The sequence below is a fragment of the Pseudophryne corroboree genome, chromosome 7, assembly GCF_028390025.1.
Source record: "Pseudophryne corroboree isolate aPseCor3 chromosome 7, aPseCor3.hap2, whole genome shotgun sequence".
Lineage (NCBI taxonomy): Eukaryota > Metazoa > Chordata > Amphibia > Anura > Myobatrachidae > Pseudophryne > Pseudophryne corroboree.
The window spans coordinates 28,735,982-28,758,590 of NC_086450.1; the positions used below are offsets into that span (position 1 = coordinate 28,735,982).

At 55.3% G+C, this 22,609-nt stretch overlaps 1 pseudogene; it reads left to right on the forward strand.

Annotated features, from left to right (window-relative positions):
- Positions 1–22,255: 22,255 nt before the first annotated feature.
- Positions 22,256–22,374, forward strand: LOC134947005 (5S ribosomal RNA; annotated as a pseudogene).
- Positions 22,375–22,609: the final 235 nt, after the last annotated feature.

Below are 22,609 nucleotides of genomic sequence, written 5' to 3' on the forward strand. Positions count from 1 at the left end.
CACTCCTAGATGGGCCAGGTGTTTGTGTCGGCCACTTGTGTCGCTTAGCTTAGCCATCCAGCGACCTCGGTGCAAATTTTAGGACTAAAAATAATATTGTGAGGTGTGAGGTGTTCAGAATAGACTGAAAATGAGTGGAAATTATGGTTATTGAGGTTAATAATACTATGGGATCAAAATGACCCCCAAATTCTATGATTTAAGCTGTTTTTTTAGTGTTTTTAAAAAAAAACACCCGAATCCAAAACACACCCGAATCCGACAAAAAATTTCCGGTGAGGTTTTGCCAAAACGCGTCCGAACCTAAAACACGGCCGCGGAACCGAACCCAAAACCAAAACACAAAACCCGAAAAATTTCCGGTGCACATCACTATTAATTATGGGCCTAATTCAGAGATGATCGCAGCAGCAAATTTGTTAGCAGTTGGGTAAAACCATGTGCACTGCAGAGGGGGGGCAGATGTAACATGTGCAGAGAGAGTTAGATTTGGGTGGGGTGTGTTCAAACTGAAATCTAAATTGCAGTGTTAAAATAAAGCAGACAGTATTTACCCTGCACAGAAACAACATAACCCATCCAAATCTAACTCTCTCTGCACATGTTACATCTGCCACGCCTGCAGTGCACATGGGCCCTCATTCCGAGTTGTTCGCTCGGTAAAAATCTTCGCATCGCAGCGATTTTCCGCTTAATGCGCATGCGCAATGTTCGCACTGCGACTGCGCCAAGTAAATTTGCTATGCACTTAGTAATTTTACTCACGGCTTTTTCATCGTTCTGGCGATCGTAATGTGATTGACAGGAAATGGGTGTTACTGGGCGGAAACAGGCCGTTTTATGGGCGTGTGGGAAAAAACGCTACCGTTTCCGGAAAAAACGCAGGAGTGGCCGGAGAAACGGAGGAGTGTCTGGGCGAACGCTGGGTGTGTTTGTGACGTCAAACCAGGAACGACAAGCACTGAACTGATCGCAGATGCCGAGTAAGTCTGAAGCTACTCAGAAACTGCTACGAGGTGTGTGGCCCTCATTCCGAGTTGTTCGCTCGCAAGCGGATTTTAGCAGATTTGCTCACGCTAAGCCGCCGCCTACTGGGAGTGAATCTTAGCATCTTAAAATTGCGAACGATAGATTCGCAATATTGCGATTACACACTTTGTAGCAGTTTCTGAGTAGCTTCAGACTTACTCGGCATCTGCGATCAGTTCAGTGCTTGTCGTTCCTGGTTTGACGTCACAAACACACCCAGCGTTCGCCCAGACACTCCTCCGTTTCTCCGGCCACTCCTGCGTTTTTTCCGGAAACGGTAGCGTTTTTTCACACACGCCCATAAAACGGCCTGTTTCCGCCCAGTAACACCCATTTCCTGTCAATCACATTACGATCGCCAGAACGATGAAAAAGCCGTGAGTAAAATTCCTAACTGCATAGCAAATTTACTTGGCGCAGTCGCAGTGCGAACATTGCGCATGCGCATTAAGCGGAAAATCGCTGCGATGCGAAGATTTTTACCGAGCGAACAACTCGGAATGAGGGCCTGTAATCGCAATAATGCGAATACATCGTTCGCATTTTTAAGATGCTAAGATTCACTCCCAGTAGGCGGCGGCTTAGCGTGAGCAACTCTGCTAAAATCGCTTTGCGAGCGAACAACTCGGAATGACCTCCATGGTTTTGCCCAACTGCTAACAAATTTGCTGCTGCGATCAACTCTGAATTACCCCCTATGTCAGCCATTAATGAAAACACCTGTGAACCAACTAGGACAGCGGTGGCCAACCAGTGGCTCTTGAGCCGCATGAGGCTCTTTCTTTATTTACATGTGGCTCCCAACACTCTAGATCATGTGACCACAACCGTTACAGAAACTGCTACACTCCAGCCAGATACGCAGCAGCACTACAGGGACTGAAAATTGAATGAGCCAGATACTAGAGGCGAGACACCCACTGGCAAACAGAGAACACATTAAGGGCTGCAGCAATGGCACGACTTGGTGGGGGAACTTTAGTGACACATGAGGGTGGGCTGGAGTTACACAAGGCGGAGCTGCCTGGAGTGACACAGGAGGGTGCTGGCAGGAGTGGCACATGGAGGAGCTGACTGGAGTGATGAAGGAGGGTGCTGGAAGTAGTGACACATGGGAGAGCTGGCTGGAGTGACACAGGAGGGTGCTGGCAGGAGTGACACATGGGGGAGCTGGCTGGAGTGACACAGGAGGGTGCTGGCTGGAGTTACACAAGGCGGAGCTGCCTGGAGTGACACAGGAGGGAGCTGGCAGGAGTGGCACATGGAGGAGCTGACTGGAGTGATGAAGGAGGGTGCTGGAAGTAGTGACACATGGGAGAGCTGGCTGGAGTGACACAGGAGGGTGCTGGCAGGAGTGACACATGGGAGAGCTGGCTGGAGTGACACAGGGGGGTGCTGGCTGGAGTGACACATGGGGGGAGCTGAATGGAGTGACACAGGAGGGTGCTGGCAGGAGTGGCACATGGGGGAGCTGGCTGGAGTGACACAGGAGGGTGCTGGCAGGAGTGGCACAAGGGGGAGCTGGCTGGAGTGACACAGGAGGGTGCTGGCTGGAGTGACACATGGGGGAGCTGGCTGGAGTGACACAGGAGGGTGCTGGCAGGAGTGGCACATGGGGGGAGCTGGCAGGAGTGACACAGGAGGGTGCTGGCAGGAGTGGCACATAGGGGGAGCTGGCAGGAGTGACATAGGAGGGTGCTGGCAGGAGTGGCACATGGGGGAGCTGGCTGGAGTGACACAGGAGGGTGCTGGCTGGAGTGGCACATGGGGGAGCTGAATGGAGTGACACAGGAGGGTGCTGGCTGGAGTGACACATGGGAGAGCTGGCTGGAGTGACATAGGAGGGTGTTAGCAGGAGTGACACATGGGAGAGCTGGCTGGAGTGACACAGGGGGGTGCTGGCTGGAGTGACACATGGGGGGAGCTGAATGGAGTGACACAGGAGGGTGCTGGCAGGAGTGGCACATGGGGTAGCTGGCTGGAGTGACACAGGAGGGTGCTGGCAGGAGTGTCACAAGGGGGAGCTGGCTGGAGTGACACAGGAGGGTGCTGGCTGGAGTGACACATGGGGGAGCTGGCTGGAGTGACACAGGAGGGTGCTGGCAGGAGTGGCACATGGGGGGAGCTGGCAGGAGTGACACAGGAGGGTGCTGGCAGGAGTGGCACATAGGGGGAGCTGGCAGGAGTGACATAGGAGGGTGCTGGCAGGAGTGGCACATGGGGGAGCTGGCTGGAGTGACACAGGAGGGTGCTGGCTGGAGTGGCACATGGGGGAGCTGAATGGAGTGACACAGGAGGGTGCTGGCTGGAGTGACACATGGGAGAGCTGGCTGGAGTGACATAGGAGGGTGTTAGCAGGAGTGACACATGGGAGAGCTGGCTGGAGTGACATGGGGGGTGCTGGCTGGAGTGACACATGGGAGATCTGGCTGGAGTGACATGGGGGGTGCTGGCTGGAGTGACACAGGGGGGTGCTGGCTGGAGTGGCACATGGGGGAGCTGAATGGAGTGACACAGGAGGGTGCTGGCAGGAGTGGCACATGGGGGAGCTGAATGGAGTGACACAGGAGGGTGCTGGCAGGAGTGGCACATGGGGGAGAGCTGGCTGGAGTGACACATGGGGGAGCTGGCTGGAGTGACACAGGAAGGTGCTGGCAGGAGTGACACAAGGGAGAGCTGGCTGGAGTGACACAGGAGGGTGCTGGCAGGAGTGGCACATGGGGGGAGCTGGCAGGAGTGACACAGGAGGGTGCTGGCAGGAGTGGCACATGGGGGGAGCTGGCAGGAGTGACATAGGAGGGTGCTGGCAGGAGTGACACATGGGAGAGCTGGCTGGAGTGACATAGGGGGTGCTGGCTGGAGTGACACATGGGAGAGCTGGCTGGAGTGACACAGGGGGGTGCTGGCAGGAGTGACACATGGGAGAGCTGGCTGGAGTGACACAGGAGGGTGCTGGCAGGAGTGACACATGGGAGAGCTGGCTGGAGTGACATAGGGGGTGCTGGCTGGAGTGACACATGGGAGAGCTGGCTGGAGTGACATGGGGGTGCTGGCTGGAGTGACACATGGGGAGCTGGCTGGAGTGACACGGGGGTGCTGGCAGGAGTGGCACATGGGGGAGCTGAATGGAGTGACACAGGAGGGTGCTGGCAGGAGTGGCACATGGGGGAGCTGGCTGGAGTGACACAGGGGGGTGCTGGCTGGAGTGGCACATGGGGGAGCTGAATGGAGTGACACAGGAGGGTGCTGGCAGGAGTGACACATGGGAGAGCTGGCTGGAGTGACACAGGAGGGTGCTGGCAGGAGTGGCACATGGGGGGAGCTGGCAGGAGTGACACAGGAGGGTGCTGGCAGGAGTGGCACATGGGGGGAGCTGGCAGGAGTGACAGGAGGGTGCTGGCTGGAGTGACACATGGGGGAGCTGGCTGGAGTGACACAGGAGGGTGCTGGCAGGAGTGGCACATGGGGGGAGCTGGCAGGAGTGACACAGGAGGGTGCTGGCAGGAGTGGCACATGGGGGGAGCTGGCAGGAGTGACATAGGAGGGTGCTGGCAGGAGTGGCACATGGGGGAGCTGGCTGGAGTGACACAGGAGGGTGCTGGCTGGAGTGGCACATGGGGGAGCTGAATGGAGTGACACAGGAGGGTGCTGGCAGGAGTGACACACGGGAGAGCTGGCTGGAGTGTCATGGGGGGTGCTGGCTGGAGTGACACATGGGAGAGCTGGCTGGAGTGAGATGGGGGGTGCTGGCTGGAGTGACACAGGGGGGTGCTGGCAGGAGTGGCACATGGGGGAGCTGAATGGAGTGACACAGGAGGGTGCTGGCAGGAGTGGCACATGGGGGAGAGTTGGCTGGAGTGACATAGGAGGGTGTTAGCAGGAGTGACACATGGGGAGCTGGCTGGAGTGACACAGGAGGGTGCTGGCAGGAGTGGCACATGGGGGGAGCTGGCAGGAGTGACACAGGAGGGTGCTGGCAGGAGTGGCACATGGGGGAGCTGGCAGGAGTGACATAGGAGGGTGCTGGCAGGAGTGACACATGGGAGAGTTGGCTGAAGTGACATGGGGGGTGCTGGCTGGAGTGACACATGGGAGAGCTGGCTGGAGTGACATGGGGGGTGCTGGCTGGAGTGACACATGGGAGAGCTGGCTGGAGTGAGATGGGGGGTGCTGGCTGGAGTGACACAGGGGGGTGCTGGCAGGAGTGGCACATGGGGGAGCTGAATGGAGTGACACAGGAGGGTGCTGGCAGGAGTGGCACATGGGGGAGAGTTGGCTGGAGTGACATAGGAGGGTGTTAGCAGGAGTGACACATGGGGAGCTGGCTGGAGTGACACAGGAGGGTGCTGGCAGGAGTGGCACATGGGGGGAGCTGGCAGGAGTGACAGGAGGGTGCTGGCAGGAGTGGCACATGGGGGAGCTGGCAGGAGTGACATAGGAGGGTGCTGGCAGGAATGACACATGGGAGAGTTGGCTGAAGTGACATGGGGGTGCTGGCTGGAGTGACACATGGGAGAGCTGGCTGGAGTGACACAGGAGGGTGCTGGCAGGAGTGACACATGGGAGAGCTGGCTGGAGTGACACAGGGGGGTGCTGGCTGGAGTGACACATGGGGGGAGCTGAATGGAGTGACACAGGAGGGTGCTGGCAGGAGTGGCACATGGGCGAGCTGGCTGGAGTGACACAGGAGGGTGCTGGCAGGAGTGGCACAAGGGGGAGCTGGCTGGAGTGACACAGGAGGGTGCTGGCTGGAGTGACACATGGGGGAGCTGGCTGGAGTGACACAGGAGGGTGCTGGCAGGAGTGGCACATGGGGGGAGCTGGCAGGAGTGACACAGGAGGGTGCTGGCAGGAGTGGCACATAGGGGGAGCTGGCAGGAGTGACATAGGAGGGTGCTGGCAGGAGTGGCACATGGGGGAGCTGGCTGGAGTGACACAGGAGGGTGCTGGCTGGAGTGGCACATGGGGGAGCTGAATGGAGTGACACAGGAGGGTGCTGGCTGGAGTGACACATGGGAGAGCTGGCTGGAGTGACATAGGAGGGTGTTAGCAGGAGTGACACATGGGAGAGCTGGCTGGAGTGACATGGGTGGTGCTGGCTGGAGTGACACATGGGAGATCTGGCTGGAGTGACATGGGGGGTGCTGGCTGGAGTGACACAGGGGGGTGCTGGCTGGAGTGGCACATGGGGGAGCTGAATGGAGTGACACAGGAGGGTGCTGGCAGGAGTGGCACATGGGGGAGCTGAATGGAGTGACACAGGAGGGTGCTGGCAGGAGTGGCACATGGGGGAGAGCTGGCTGGAGTGACACATGGGGGAGCTGGCTGGAGTGACACAGGAAGGTGCTGGCAGGAGTGACACAAGGGAGAGCTGGCTGGAGTGACACAGGAGGGTGCTGGCAGGAGTGGCACATGGGGGGAGCTGGCAGGAGTGACACAGGAGGGTGCTGGCAGGAGTGGCACATGAGGGGAGCTGGCAGGAGTGACATAGGAGGGTGCTGGCAGGAGTGACACATGGGAGAGCTGGCTGGAGTGACATAGGGGGTGCTGGCTGGAGTGACACATGGGAGAGCTGGCTGGAGTGACACAGGGGGGTGCTGGCAGGAGTGACACATGGGAGAGCTGGCTGGAGTGACACAGGAGGGTGCTGGCAGGAGTGACACATGGGAGAGCTGGCTGGAGTGACATGGGGGGTGCTGGCTGGAGTGACACATGGGAGAGCTGGCTGGAGTGACATGGGGGTGCTGGCTGGAGTGACACATGGGGAGCTGGCTGGAGTGACACGGGGGTGCTGGCAGGAGTGGCACATGGGGGAGCTGAATGGAGTGACACAGGAGGGTGCTGGCAGGAGTGGCACATGGGGGAGCTGGCTGGAGTGACACAGGGGGGTGCTGGCTGGAGTGGCACATGGGGGAGCTGAATGGAGTGACACAGGAGGGTGCTGGCAGGAGTGACACATGGGAGAGCTGGCTGGAGTGACACAGGAGGGTGCTGGCAGGAGTGGCACATGGGGGGTGCTGGCAGGAGTGGCACATGGGGGGAGCTGGCAGGAGTGACAGGAGGGTGCTGGCTGGAGTGACACATGGGGGAGCTGGCTGGAGTGACACAGGAGGGTGCTGGCAGGAGTGGCACATGGGGGGAGCTGGCAGGAGTGACACAGGAGGGTGCTGGCAGGAGTGGCACATGGGGGGAGCTGGCAGGAGTGACATAGGAGGGTGCTGGCAGGAGTGGCACATGGGGGAGCTGGCTGGAGTGACACAGGAGGGTGCTGGCTGGAGTGGCACATGGGGGAGCTGAATGGAGTGACACAGGAGGGTGCTGGCAGGAGTGACACACGGGAGAGCTGGCTGGAGTGACATGGGGGGTGCTGGCTGGAGTGACACATGGGAGAGCTGGCTGGAGTGAGATGGGGGGTGCTGGCTGGAGTGACACAGGGGGGTGCTGGCAGGAGTGGCACATGGGGGAGCTGAATGGAGTGACACAGGAGGGTGCTGGCAGGAGTGGCACATGGGGGAGAGTTGGCTGGAGTGACATAGGAGGGTGTTAGCAGGAGTGACACATGGGGAGCTGGCTGGAGTGACACAGGAGGGTGCTGGCAGGAGTGGCACATGGGGGGAGCTGGCAGGAGTGACACAGGAGGGTGCTGGCAGGAGTGGCACATGGGGGAGCTGGCAGGAGTGACATAGGAGGGTGCTGGCAGGAGTGACACATGGGAGAGTTGGCTGAAGTGACATGGGGGGTGCTGGCTGGAGTGACACATGGGAGAGCTGGCTGGAGTGACATGGGGGGTGCTGGCTGGAGTGACACATGGGAGAGCTGGCTGGAGTGAGATGGGGGGTGCTGGCTGGAGTGACACAGGGGGGTGCTGGCAGGAGTGGCACATGGGGGAGCTGAATGGAGTGACACAGGAGGGTGCTGGCAGGAGTGGCACATGGGGGAGAGTTGGCTGGAGTGACATAGGAGGGTGTTAGCAGGAGTGACACATGGGGAGCTGGCTGGAGTGACACAGGAGGGTGCTGGCAGGAGTGGCACATGGGGGGAGCTGGCAGGAGTGACACAGGAGGGTGCTGGCAGGAGTGGCACATGGGGGAGCTGGCAGGAGTGACATAGGAGGGTGCTGGCAGGAGTGACACATGGGAGAGTTGGCTGAAGTGACATGGGGGTGCTGGCTGGAGTGACACATGGGAGAGCTGGCTGGAGTGACACAGGAGGGTGCTGGCAGGAGTGACACATGGGGAGCTGGCTGGAGTGACACAGGAGGGTGCTGGCTGGAGTGGCACATGGGGGAGCTGGCTGGAGTGACACAGGGGGGTGCTGGCAGGAGTGACACATGGGAAAGCTGGCTGGAGTGACACAGGGGGGTGCTGGCAGGAGTGACACATAGGAAAGCTGGCTGGAGTGACATGGGGGGTGCTGGCAGGAGTGACACATGGGGAGCTGGCTGGAATGACATAGGAGAGTGCTGGCAGGAGTGACACAGGAGGGTGCTGGCAGGAGTGACACAGGAGGGTGCTGGCAGGAGTGGCACATGGGGGGAGCTGGCAGGAGTGACACAGGAGGGTGCTGGCAGGAGTGGCACATGGGGGGAGCTGGCAGGAGTGACACAGGAGGGTGTTAGCAGGAGTGACACATGGGGAGCTGGCTGGAGTGACACAGGAGGGTGCTGGCAGGAGTGGCACATGGGGGGAGCTGGCAGGAGTGACACAGGAGGGTGCTGGCAGGAGTGACACATGGGAGAGCTGGCTGGAGTGACACAGGAGGGTGCTGGCAGGAGTGGCACATGGGGGGAGCTAGCAGGAGTGACACAGGAGGGTGCTGGCAGGAGTGGCACATGGGGGGAGCTGGCATGAGTGACATAGGAGGGTGCTGGCAGGAGTGACACATGGGAGAGCTGGCTGGAGTGACATGGGGGGTGCTGGCTGGAGTGACACATGGGAGAGCTGGCTGGAGTGACACAGGAGGGTGCTGGCAGGAGTGGCACATGGGGGAGCTGGCTGGAGTGACACAGGGGGGTGCTGGCAGGAGTGACACATGGGAAAGCTGGCTGGAGTGACATGGGGGGTGCTGGCAGGAGTGACACATGGGGAGCTGGCTGGAGTGACATAGAAGTGTGCTGGCAGGAGGGTGCTGGCAGGAGTGACACAGGAGGGTGCTGGCAGGAGTGGTACATGGTAGAGCTGGCAGGAGTGACACATGGGAAAGCTGGCTGGAGTGACACAGGAGGGTGCTGGCAGGAGTGACACATGGGAGAGCTGGCTGGAGTGACATAGGAGGGTGTTAGCAGGAGTGACACATGGGGGAGCTGGCTGGAGTGACATGGGGGGTGCTGGCAGGAGTGGCACAAGGGGGAGCTGGCTGGAGTGACATAGGAGGGTGTTAGCAGGAGTGACACATGGGGGAGCTGGCAGGAGTGACACAGGAGGGTGCTGGCAGGAGTGGCACAAGGGGGAGCTGGCTGGAGTGACATAGGAGGGTGTTAGCAGGAGTGACACATGTGAGAGCTGGCTGGAGTGACAGGAGTGTGCTAGCTGGAGTGACACATGGGGGAACTTAAGTTTATTATGTGAATCTGGCTTTTTCAATTATTTTATGTGAAAGTGGCTTTTTCAATGGATCTGACTTTAAAAATTTTTATTTTATGTCATTCTGGCTTTTTCAATGTATTTTATACCAGGGGCGTGGTCTAGCAGGCACAAGGCCTCATTCCATTTTTGCACACACGCCTTATGCTCGATGTCGGCTCTTTGACGTACCCAATAAGGTTTTTTGGCTCTTTGTCACTGACTGGTTGGCCTCCCCTGAACTAGGAGATAAGGAAAACATGCACTGTTAGGGATTCCTGCTATCGAGCAGGGTTTTTACCGGGAAGGACCTGGGTAAGGTTCAGTAAAAATGGGTCAGCTGGTTTGATGCGACGGGGGAAACGTTTACAGCATAGGAAGAGCCGGAGCTAGAAGATGATCCCATCTCCAAGCTCCAGGGCTGCACCTATGTGCAATAAGCTGGGTGCTGCCGGCAGTCTGAAAGGGGTCGACGGCAGGTTGGGCCCGTATAACAAATCCCCGGTGGGACTGCTCCAGTATGAAGGGGATGTAATTCGCAGGGGGGGGGGGGGGATTGGGGGGCTGGCAAGGGGGGGGGGGTTTATTACAAATGAAATATCTGTTGTGGTACAGACAGTGATTATTAGTACATCGGGGGTCATTCTGACCTGATCGCATGCTGCCGTTCATCTCAGCGCAGCGATCAGGTCAGAAGTGCGCGTGCACATGCGCCGGCGCATGGCTGACAGCTGATGGCTGTTGTTGCCTAGCGATCGCCTCTGCCTGATTGACAGGCAGAGCCAGTTGCTGGGCAGGAAGGGGTGGCACGACGGCGTTCGGACGCCGTTTTGTGGGTATGGTCTGGCCAACGCAGGCGTGGCCGGACCACGCGGGGTGCGGGCCGCAATGGCTGTGTGACGTCACAAGCAGCCGCTGCGACCCGGACAGCCACGAGTAGCTCCCGGCCAGCGCGCCGGAGCTGCGCTGGCCGGGAGCTTCTCCTGAATTACAAAAGCATTGGCGCTGTACGATGCTTTTGTACTTCTGCGGGAGGGGGGGCCAGACATGCGGGGCGGACTAGCCCTGGGCTGGGCGTCTCCCCGCATGTCTGTGTATGTGATCGTAGCACGATCAACTCTGAATTACCCCCATAGGCCCCTTAGTATCAGTGGTTTTTACCGATAACAATTCCATACACATTGTTTAGTTCTGATTTTCTTGCGCTATGTATCAAACATTACTGGAAAGAGGTTTTTCAAGCAAAGCACTTTCCCCAGTGAAACATCTTTCAACACCATCTTGATGCGGCGGCGCAGAAACTTTACGCCACAAGGGTAACGTTCACAACCTCAGGAACTTTACCAACAGGAAGTTAATGTAATCTGAAGATGGCACGCTCCCTGACATGCGTGGCCAGTAGACCGCTCATCCGCAGGAATCCAGACAAAGTGAAGAAACCGCTGATGTGATCACTGTGAACACCGCTGGGACCGGCTCTGAAGAACTGCGGGCGTATATTGATACATTCGGACGATACAATATTTTATTTCTTATTGCCACAAAAAGCAGCGATAAGAATTATAACTAGTGATGAGCGGGTTCGGTTCCTCGGAAACCGAACCCCCCCGAACTTCACCCATTTTACACGGGTCCGAGGCATACTCGGATTCTCCCGTATGGCTCGGTTAATCCGAGCGCGCCTGAACGTCATCATCCTGCTGTCGGATTCTCGCGAGATTCGGATTCTATATAAGCAGCCGCGCATCGCCGCCATTTTCACTCGTGCATTGGAAATGTTAGGGAGAGGACGTGGCTGGCGTCCTCTCCGTTTATTAATCTTGAATTCTTGATGCAAAAATATTTGTGCTTATTGCTTAATTGTGGGGACTGGGGAGCAGCTGTATTATATAGGAGAAGTACAGTGCAGAGTTTTGCTGACCAGTGACCACCAGTATTATACGTTGTCTGCCTGAAAAACACTCCATATCTGTGCTCAGTGTGCTGCATATATCTGTGCTCACACTGCTTTATTGTGGGAACTGGGGACCACCAGTATATTATATAGGAGGAGTACAGTGCAGAGTTTTGCTGACCAGTGACCACCAGTATACGTTGTCTGCCTGAAAAACACTCCATATCTGTGCTCAGTGTGCTGCATATATCTGTGCTCACACTGCTTTATTGTGGGAACTGGGGACCACCAGTATATTATATAGGAGGAGTACAGTGCAGAGTTTTGCTGACCAGTGACCACCAGTATACGTTGTCTGCCTGAAAAACACTCCATATCTGTGCTCAGTGTGCTGCATATATCTGTGCTCACAGTGCTTTATTGAGGGGACTGGGGACCAGCAGTATATTATATAGGAGGAGTACAGTGCAGAGTTTTGCTGACCAGTGACCACCAGTATATATAGCAGTACGGTACGGAAGGCCACTGCTCTACCTCTGTGTCGTCAAGTATACTATCCATCTACATTCTATACCTGTGGTGCATTTTAGTTTTGCAGTTTGCTGACAGTGACCACCAGTATATATAGCAGTACGGTACGGAAGGCCACTGCTCTACCTACCTCTGTGTCGTCAAGCATACTATCCATCCATACCTGAGGTGAATTTCAGTTGTGCGCAGTATATATAGTAGTAGGCCATTGCTATTGATACTGGCATATAATTCCACACATTAAAAAATGGAGAACAAAAATGTGGAGGGTAAAATAGGGAAAGATCAAGATCCACTTCCACCTCGTGCTGAAGCTGCTGCCACTAGCCATGGCCGAGACGATGAAATGCCATCAACGTCGTCTGCCAAGGCCGATGCCCAATGTCATAGTAGAGAGCATGTAAAATCCAAAAAACAAAAGTTCAGTAAAATGACCCAAAAATCAAAAATAAAAGCGTCTGAGGAGAAGCGTAAACTTGCCAATATGCCATTTACGACACGGAGTAGCAAGGAACGGCTGAGGCCCTGGCCTATGCTCATGGCTAGTGGTTCAGCTTCACATGAGGATGGAAGCACTCATCTTCTCGCTAGAAAACTGCAGTGCCACTCCTAGATGGGCCAGGTGTTTGTGTCGGCCACTTGTGTCGCTTAGCTTAGCCATCCAGCGACCTCGGTGCAAATTTTAGGACTAAAAATAATATTGTGAGGTGTGAGGTGTTCAGAATAGACTGAAAATTAGTGGAAATTATGGTTATTGAGGTTAATAATACTATGGGATCAAAATGACCCCCAAATTCTATGATTTAAGCTGTTTTTGAGGGTTTTTTGTAAAAAAACACCCGAATCCAAAACACACCCGAATCCGACAAAAAAATTTCAGGGAGGTTTTGCCAAAACGTGTCCGAATCCAAAACACGGCCGCGGAACCGAATCCAAAACCAAAACACAAAACCCGAAAAATTTCCGGTGCACATCACTAATTATAACGTGCGTGTCTAAAAAACGATAATTGCTGGAACCCCCCCGCCTTTATAACTGTGCAATGTCAGAATGTATGTCTGTATAGGGCGGCCTGAGATCGGTGATGTCCCACCCAAGATGACAAGAGCAGGTCATGTGGAAAAATAACTCTGTTAGACTCGTAGTTTGTGATCACCGCTTTCTTATGGCAGAGACATAAAGGTAATTTAGCAAAGGTCTGGGGCACAGATCTGCTAGCCAGATGTCTGTATAAGCTGGAAGTGACGGCATGCAGGAGACGAGTCTGACGGCCTGCTATACAGATTGTTGGAGAATTACACCTGTTAGACGTGACGACAGACCTTGAAATTTATCCTTATTATTAGCAGGAGGCTGAGAGCTGGAGGATCTAGAACGTAAGTGCGCACGGCCACAGGCGCTGCAGGCAATATGGAAACTGGCGGAAAGTCTCTGCTGCGCCATCCACTTCAGTTACCACTAGCAGGCTTTAGTATTGTCTGTATTGTGTATCACAGGGAGCAGCATCCTGGCTGCCTGACCTGCTCAGCTCAGAAGAAGATAGGTTAGATTTCATTTTATCATACGTTTATTCACTAGAAGATCAGAGAAAAGCTAGTTGTTGTAATGATTGCAAAATCATCCATTCATGTCCGGGATACAGGGGCAAATGCAAGATTTGTAAGGGGGTGTATATATAATATATACACATATATCTCTGCATAATGATTGGGTAAGGTTTTCCCATCTTCTCAATGTGTGACCCCAATGGCTCCAGCTGCAAGTGAGACGGGAAAGACTTAGGAGAGGATGTGCGGCTGCTGGGGGAAGTATGGGAGTGGGGGTGGGGGCTTGGTGGAGTAGAGTTGGACATAGCCGTGGCGATGGGTGGGGTAGTTGGGACGGAACCGTGGGGGTGGTGAGTCTCTTGTGTTTGAGATACACATTACTTGTCTTTTTACATCTACACAGCACACACATGCCCACCAACTACATTTACAAATATTCATGGGTCAGATGCAGCCGCAGCAAACCAGCCAGCAGATCACTGATGGAGACGGAGCCAGGTGCATCTCGTCATTAGGCCCCGCCTCCTCGCAACGTGATTCACAGGTCTTTAGGGGGCTGGAGAGGCGGGTCTTTAATCACAGACTGCAGCAGGTAGCTCCATTATAGAAAAAAAAAAAGATCTGTCAGAGGTTTCTGGGTACTCAGAAACCCCCCCTGCGTGTGCCACTGACATGCGTTATGAGGCGCCGCACTAGCCACACCGGCTCATGCTACCACTCTATCCTGGCTGTTGCCAGGCAGCTGAGGCGCTGCGAGCATCCTCACAGTAATGTCAGACAGCATTAACTGCTGGTCCCGGCAGTTGCTAAGCAGCCAGGACACCTCTTCCTGCCACCTCGTCACTGACCCTGCAGCTGACGGCACTTAATGATTGCACATGAGTCACATGATTATACCCTCCAATCAAGATTGGAGGGCTTGTTCACTGCTTGGATTCCTGATTGGCTGCTGGGGGAGGCAAAAGGCAGACCGGGCTGAGTCTCCTTGCCTGTCTGCACCTGCTGCTGCTCCAGATCTACATCCTATTTCTGACAATTCACCGTCTGCTTGATGATTTTTGTTTTTTAATCGCTCAGTTTTTGCAGACACGGTGTAGAGGCGTTCTGGGGTATATGTAAGAGCCTGTGAGTTGCCTGCATGCAAGGTGTCAGCAATTTAGCTGCTAGATGTAGAGCGGCGATCCTTGGAAAGCAAAAACTTGCAGGCTATTACATATACTCCTCTGTCTTCTTTTAATCACAGCTATTACTTTTTCTACATAACAAACCATGGAGAAGAGACGACGGTCAGCCATCCGGGTGCAGCTTCAGCAGCTAGATGGAGGCACGTGGGGGAGGAGGAACGATTACGCTGCACAATCTCTTTTTCAATAGTGATTAACCGCATGAAATGTCCACTAAAGAGGTTGGAAAGATCAATAATGATTCAAAAGAAAATCTGAAGTACTGTAGATTGTAAGCTCCTGTGGTCCTGGTCATATTTATCATCTGTTACATCTAGTCAGATCTAGTTTGTCTGTAACACGATCATCCTAATGAAGAGATATATAAAAGTGATAAAACATGACAACAACGCCATATAATAGTACAATGGTCATGCTAAAAGTCAGCTTCTATCAATTATCTAGTCTTTAAAATGACAGATGCTGATTGGGTGCTTTGGGTAACTTTTTCTCTCTCCTAGGCTTTGTACATCTCTCCTAAGGTGAGAAATTATTTGGCCTCCACTTCAGAAACCAACTGAAGCTTCATACACTCACAAAGTCCTCACCCACTCCTCTCCAATTTATATTTCTGACCTTATCTCCCTCTGCACACCCGCCCCTCCTCTTTCCTTCACAAATGCATGCTGCCTCTCCTGCCTACTGGTTACTTCCTTCCACTCCTACCTCCAAGACTTGGCACGTGCTGCTCCTTACCTCTGGAATTCTCTCCCTCTCCCTATCGGACTCTCCACCTCTCTACAAATTTTAAACGAGCTCTCAAGGCCTAGTTCTTCCTCAAACATAGCCGTCTCTCATCCTAATCCCCTGTTCCATGCTCACTTCTACACCATCTGTGTCCAGGTTCATAGGCATGCGCAGCACATTTTATAAGGGGGTGCAACAACTGGAGTGGCGTGCCTAGCACCATATATTAGCAGTCAGAGAGAAAGAGGGAGAAAAAGAGCGATGGCCAAGGTAGAGAGAGAGGGGGTACAGGTGGCACTGTGTAGCTCGTTCAGTCCCCGTACCCCCTAGTACAAGCATCACTGTGTGTGTGTGTCCCTTCAGTACAAGAGGCACTGGGTACCTGAGGCAGCGGCGGGTCCCCTCTTCTGGTTTCTGTTGGATTGTGATGTCGGGCAACAGCATCAGAGAGGAGAAGAAAAGGTGAGAGGAGGGACTGGATCGCCTCCTCCCGCTAGTACTGCATTAACAGTGCTGCTGTATGCCCCTTCAATGCACCACACTGCCGCAGGTCCCTGCTTAAAAAAAAAAAATATATATATATATATATATATATATAAAAAAGTGCCACAAACCACATGGGGTGGGAAAGGGCCAGTCTGCCTACTCCCCCTTCCTGGATCATACAGTGCCTGCAGTCACCCCACACACACATTGACCCCTCCAGTCACCACTCTGCCCCCCATACAGACACACACACACACACACAGTGGTCGAAGTGGAAATTTTGAAGTGGGGGTATGGAAAAGTGAAGGCGGAAATTCTCCAGAAAAGGGGGTGTGGCCACTCAAAAGGGGGTGTGCCCTTCAGTGTAGTTTACCACCCCATATAACCTTTATACACATTATGCATCACAATAGTAGGACCCTTTATACTGTTGCATCTTTCACATTATAGCACACGGTATGAGCCGAAATTCACATTATAGCACATAGTATGAGCCAAAATTCACATTATACCCCATGTTATGAGCCGAAATTCACATTATACCACACGGAATGAGCTGAAATTCACATTATACCATATGGTGTGAGCCGAAAGTCATATTATACCACACGCAATGAGACAAAATTCAGGGATAGTGACAACATGGACATATACCACATAGTATGAGCCGCAATTCACATTATACCACACAGTATGAGCCGAAATTCACATTATACCACATGGTATGAGCCGAAATTCACATTATACCCCATGGTATGAGCCGAAATTCACATTATACCACACGGAATGAGCTGAAATTCACATTATACCATATGGTGTGAGCCGAAAGTCATATTATACCACACGGAATGAGACAAAATTCAGGGATAGTGACAGCATGGACATATACCACATAGTATGAGCCGAAATTCACATTATACCACACAGTATGAGCCGAAATTCACATTATACCACATGGTATGAGCCGAAATTCACATTATAGCACACAGTGAACAAGCCACCTCTAGGTGAAACGGCCGTCTGTGTTTAGTGGTGCTGAACAGTGCACAGTTCAGCCCACTCACGTCCTGGTATCGTATATTTGACAAAATTTTGGCTATCAAATTATCTTAGATCTTATCTGTTAGAAATTTTGCTGATCACAGATGTCTATGTGATATCTCCAATAGCGGATTTCTGCTCTCTATTGTTATACCCAGGGGACATCGCCAACAGCAAATTTTTGCTTTCAACTGCTATGATTATAATATGCAATATCTGAATTTGGATGCTTTATTATCATAGGGAACTTTAAGATACCTGTGTAATTTCTCACTAATTTTCAATAGGTCTAGGCAACCCGCCTCTCTCATCCACTGTCCACTATACTTTTTATATGACAGTGGCAGGGCCGGCGCTACCATTAGGCAGCTTTAGGCAGCTGCCTATGGGCGCTGGCCACTGGAGGGCGGCAGGCTCCAATTAAATATATTTTACAAAAAAAAATATATATTTTGATTAGTAAGCCCAGACCAGGGGCGGCCGCGGCGAGGGTCTAGCCTGCCACAGCCGTCAGTCACCTCACCTACGCCAGTGTGATTTCCCTGCGGCTGCTCCATGTCTCTAACAGAAATAGACGGAGCCGCGCGTATGAGAGAGCAGGTCAGGAGACGGGCGCCGCCCACACTGACAGCCTAACACGCATCCTGCTAGGCGCCGTCAGCACGAACGTCAGCGCTTGTGCGGCGCCCGTCTCCTGACCTGCTCTCTCATACGCGCGGCTCCGTCTATTTCTGTTAGAGACATGGAGCAGCCGCAGGGAAATCACACTGGCGTAGGTGAGGTGACTGACGGCTGTGGCAGGCTAGACCCTCGCCGCGGCCGCCCCTGGTCTGGGCTTACTTATCAAAATATATATTTTTTTGTGTAAAATATATTTAATTGGAGCATCTGAAAGACAAGAGAAGTCTCTCTATCCCCTCCCTCCCCGCCGCCCCGCGCCTCCCTATCCCCTCCCTGCCGCCCCGCGTCTCCCTATCCTCTCTCTCCCACCCAGCGTCTCACTATCCCCTAACTGCCGCCCCGCGTCTCGCTATCCCATCCCTCCCTGCCGCCCCGCGCCTCCCTATCTCCTCCCTCCCACCCCGCATCTCGCTATCCCCTCCCTTCCACCCCGCGTCTCCCTATCCCCTCCCTCCCACCCCACGTCTCCCTATCCCCTCCCTCCCACCCCACGTCTCCCTATCCCCTCCCTCCCACCCCACGTCTCCCTATCCCCTCCCTCCCACCCCACGTCTCCCTATCCCCTCCCTCCCTGCCGCCCCGCGTCTCCCTATCCTCTCCCTCCCACCCGCGTCTCCCTATCCCCTCACTGCCGCCCCACGTCTCCCTATCCTCTCCCTCCCACCCGCGTCTCACTATCCCCTCACTGCCGCCCCGCGTCTCGCTATCCCCTCCCTCCCTGCCGCCCCCCGCCTCCCTATCTCCTCCCTCCCACCCCGCATCTCCCTATCCCCTCCCTTCCACCCCGCGTCTCCCTATCCCCTCACTGCCGCCCCGCGTCTCGCTATCCCCTCCCTCCCACCCCACGTCTCCCTATCCCCTCCCTCCCACCCCGCGTCTCACTATCCCCTCACTGCCGCCCCGCGTCTCGCTATCCCCTCCCTCCCACCCCACGTCTCCCTATCCCCTCCCTCCCTGCCGCCCCGCGTCTCCCTATCCTCTCCCTCCCACCCCGCGTCTCACTATCCCCTCACTGCCGCCCCGCGTCTCGCTATCCCCTCCCTGCCGCCCCGCGCCTCCCTATCTCCTCCCTCCCACCCCGCATCTCCCTATCTCCTCCCTCCCACCCCGCATCTCCCTATCCCCTCCCTTCCACCCCGCGTCTCCCTATCCCATCCCTCCCACCCCACGTCTCCCTATCCCCTCCCTCCCTGCCGCCCCGCGTCTCCCTATCCTCTCCCTCCCACCCGCGTCTCACTATCCCCTCACTGCCGCCCCGCGTCTCGCTATCCACTCCCTCCCTGCCGCCCCGCGCCTCCCTATCTCCTCCCTCCCACCCCGCATCTCCCTATCCCCTCCCTTCCACCCCACGTCTCCCTATCCCCTCACTCCCTGCCGCCCCGCGTCTCCCTATCCTCTCCCTCCCACCCGCGTCTCACTGTCCCCTCACTGCCGCCCCGCGTCTCGCTATCCCCTCCCTCCCCGCGCCTCCCTCCCTGCTGCCCCGCGCCTCCCTATCCCCTCACACCCTGCCGCCCGCGTCTCCCTATCCCCTCCCTCCCACCCCGCATCTCCCTATCCCCTCCCTTCCACCCCACGTCTCCCTATCCCCTCACTCCCTGCCGCCCCGCGTCTCCCTATCCTCTCCCTCCCACCCGCGTCTCACTATCCCCTCACTGCCGCCCCGCGTCTCGCTATCCCCTCCCTCCCTGCCGCCCCCCGCCTCCCTATCTCCTCCCTCCCACCCCGCATCTCCCTATCCCCTCCCTTCCACCCCGCATCTCCCTATCCCCTCACTGCCGCCCCGCGTCTCGCTATCCCCTCCCTCCCACCCCACGTCTCCCTATCCCCTCCCTCCCACCCCGCGTCTCCCTATCCCCTCACTGCCGCCCCGCGTCTCGCTATCCCCTCCCTCCCACCCCACGTCTCCCTATCCCCTCCCTCCCACCCCGCGTCTCACTATCCCCTCACTGCCGCCCCGCGTCTCGCTATCCCCTCCCTCCCACCCCACGTCTCCCTGTCCCCTCCCTCCCTGCCGCCCCGCGTCTCCCTATCCTCTCCCTCCCACCCCGCGTCTCACTATCCCCTCACTGCCGCCCCGCGTCTCGCTATCCCCTGCCGCCCCGCGCCTCCCTATCTCCTCCCTCCCACCCCGCATCTCCCTATCTCCTCCCTCCCACCCCGCATCTCCCTATCCCCTCCCTTCCACCCCGCGTCTCCCTATCCCCTCCCTCCCACCCCACGTCTCCCTATCCCCTCCCTCCCTGCCGCCCCACGTCTCCCTATCCTCTCCCTCCCACCCGCGTCTCACTATCCCCTCACTGCCGCCCCCGCGTCTCGCTATCGCCTCCCTCCCTGCCGCCCCGCGCCTCCCTATCTCCTCCCTCCCACCCCGCATCTCCCTATCCCCTCCCTTCCACCCCACGTCTCCCTATCCCCTCACTCCCTGCCGCCCCGCGTCTCCCTATCCTCTCCCTCCCACCCGCGTCTCACTGTCCCCTCACTGCCGCCCCGCGTCTCGCTATCCCCTCCCTCCCCCGCGCCTCCCTCCCTGCTGCCCCGCGCCTCCCTATCCCCTCACTCCCTGCTGCCCCGCGTCTCCCTATCCCCTCCCTCGCACCCCGCGTCTCACTATCCCCTCCCTGCCGCCCCACGTCTCGCTATCCCCTCCCTCCCTGCCGCCCCGCGCCTCCCTATCTCCTCCCTCCCACCCCGCATCTCCCTATCCCCTCCCTCCCACCCCGCATCTCCCTATCCCCTCCCTTCCACCCCGCGTCTCCCTATCCCCTCCCTCCCACCCCACGTCTCCCTATCCCCTCCCTCCCTGCCGCCCTGCGTCTCCCTATCCCCTCCCTCCCACTCCACGTCTCCCTATCCCCTCCCTCCCTGCCGCCCCGCACCTCCCGATGTTGGAGTTGCCTACAGCAGCGGCAGCTCCGGAGACAACAGGCAGCGCTGTTACCTCTATTTCCGTGCCCTCAGCATCTCCGGCAGCATCTGCTTCCTCCGGGACTGAGGAACCAGGACCACTAAGGCGAGGGGTGGGGGGAGTTGTGCTTGGTGGCAAGTGTCTGGGCAGCTCACCCCCCAGATCACTTGGACTGCAGCTCCCCGCCTTGTGATCTGGGGGTGAGCTGCAGTCCAAGTGATCTGGGAATGAGCTGCAGTCCAAGTGATCTGGGCAAGATCACTTGGACTGCAGCACACCCCCAGATCACTTGGACGCAGGGACAGGGAAAAATAAATAAAATAAAAGTAAAAAAATTATATATTTATATCACAGCTGCCCGCCTCCCACCGCTGACCAGCGCTCACTTCTGCACGCTGCACCGCCATTGAAAGCTGACCACCGCAGACCACAACTGGCGGTGGTCAGAGGGACATCAACGCCGCAGCGAAGAAGGACAGCTTAGTACCCGCCGCATCCCCCGCAGACCATGGGCTCATACGCCACCAACAACCACAGTCCCTTCCGCACCTCCGCTGCACATATCAGGTAATGTTACCCTATGTCCCTGCTGTCACGCTCTCAGTCCCTGCTGTCACGCTCTCAGTCCCTGCTGTCACGCTCTCAGTCCCTGCTGTCACTCTCTCAGTCCTTGCTGTCACTTTCTCTCCCTGTCCCTGAATTGTGGGTCATACCGTTTGCTATAATGTGAATTTCGGCTCATACCGTGTGCTATAATGTGAATTTCGGCTCATACCGTGTGCTGTAATGTGAATTTCGGCTCATACCGTGTGCTGTAATGTGAATTTCGGCTCATACCGTGTGCTGTAATGTGAATTTCGGCTCATACTGTGTGGTAAAATATGAATTTCGGATCATACGGTGTGCAGTAATGTGAATTTCGGCTCATACGGTGTGCTGTAATATGAATTTCGGCTCATACGGTGTGCTGTAATGTGAATTTCGGCTCATACTGTGTGGTAAAATATGAATTTTGGCTCATACCATGTGCTGTAGTGTGAATTTTGGCTCATACCATGTGCTGTAGTGTGAATTTCGGCTCATTCCGTGTGCTGTAATGTGAATTTCTAGATAGTATAAGAATTTCTAGATAGTATAAGGGGTCCTAATACACTGAAGGACACGCCCCCATTTGAGTGGCCACACCCCCCTCTTCCGGAGGCGCGCGCATAATTGCAACCTTCACTTTTCCATACCCCCACTTCAAAATGTCTACTTCGACCACTGTATATGTATGTGTGTGTGTGTGTATATATATATATATATATATATAGTATTCATTCTAGCACCCTGCACCTTTCAAAATCCATGCAGTTCCCCTTTCCTGCCTGGGGTGTCACTCTCTGCTCTGGTGTTTCTCAGCACACACAGGTCTGTATCACAGAAATTTTGCCTAGGGTGCCGAGAAACCTTGCACCGGCCCTGGACAGTGGACAGCAGAAGACGGGCCCTGAACCTATACTTTTCCTTTATCTTGCTCTTTCAGTACTCTCTCATCCTGATGCCAGTCACATAACTTCTCTGCAATGCGAAAGTAACAGAGAGACTGTGCACACTAATGGACAGTAGAAGTACTCTTGCTGGTATGCGCCAATAACCATACACCCTCTCATTCACAACCCTTGTGATATTACTGCCATATCTCACTGGTTACGCCCAATCTCGTCTGATCTTGGAAGCTAAGCAGTGAGCAGCCTGATTAGTACCTAGATGGGAGACTGCTAGGGAATATTAGGTGCAGTAATAAATACCCCTGTTTCCATGTGAAAAGCAGAAGTGTTGGAGCAACCTTTGACCCTTACCGATATCAGATCCTTATTCTTTCTTCATTATTAATTGTCTGATCACAGACTTATTTAGAGTTTTCTTTCATTGTACATCCTGACCATAAACCTAGCAATAGCAGATTAACCTTTACCAGGATATACTATCACAAGAGGCATTAGATAATGTACTAAATTCATAGTCTAAATTGTTATATC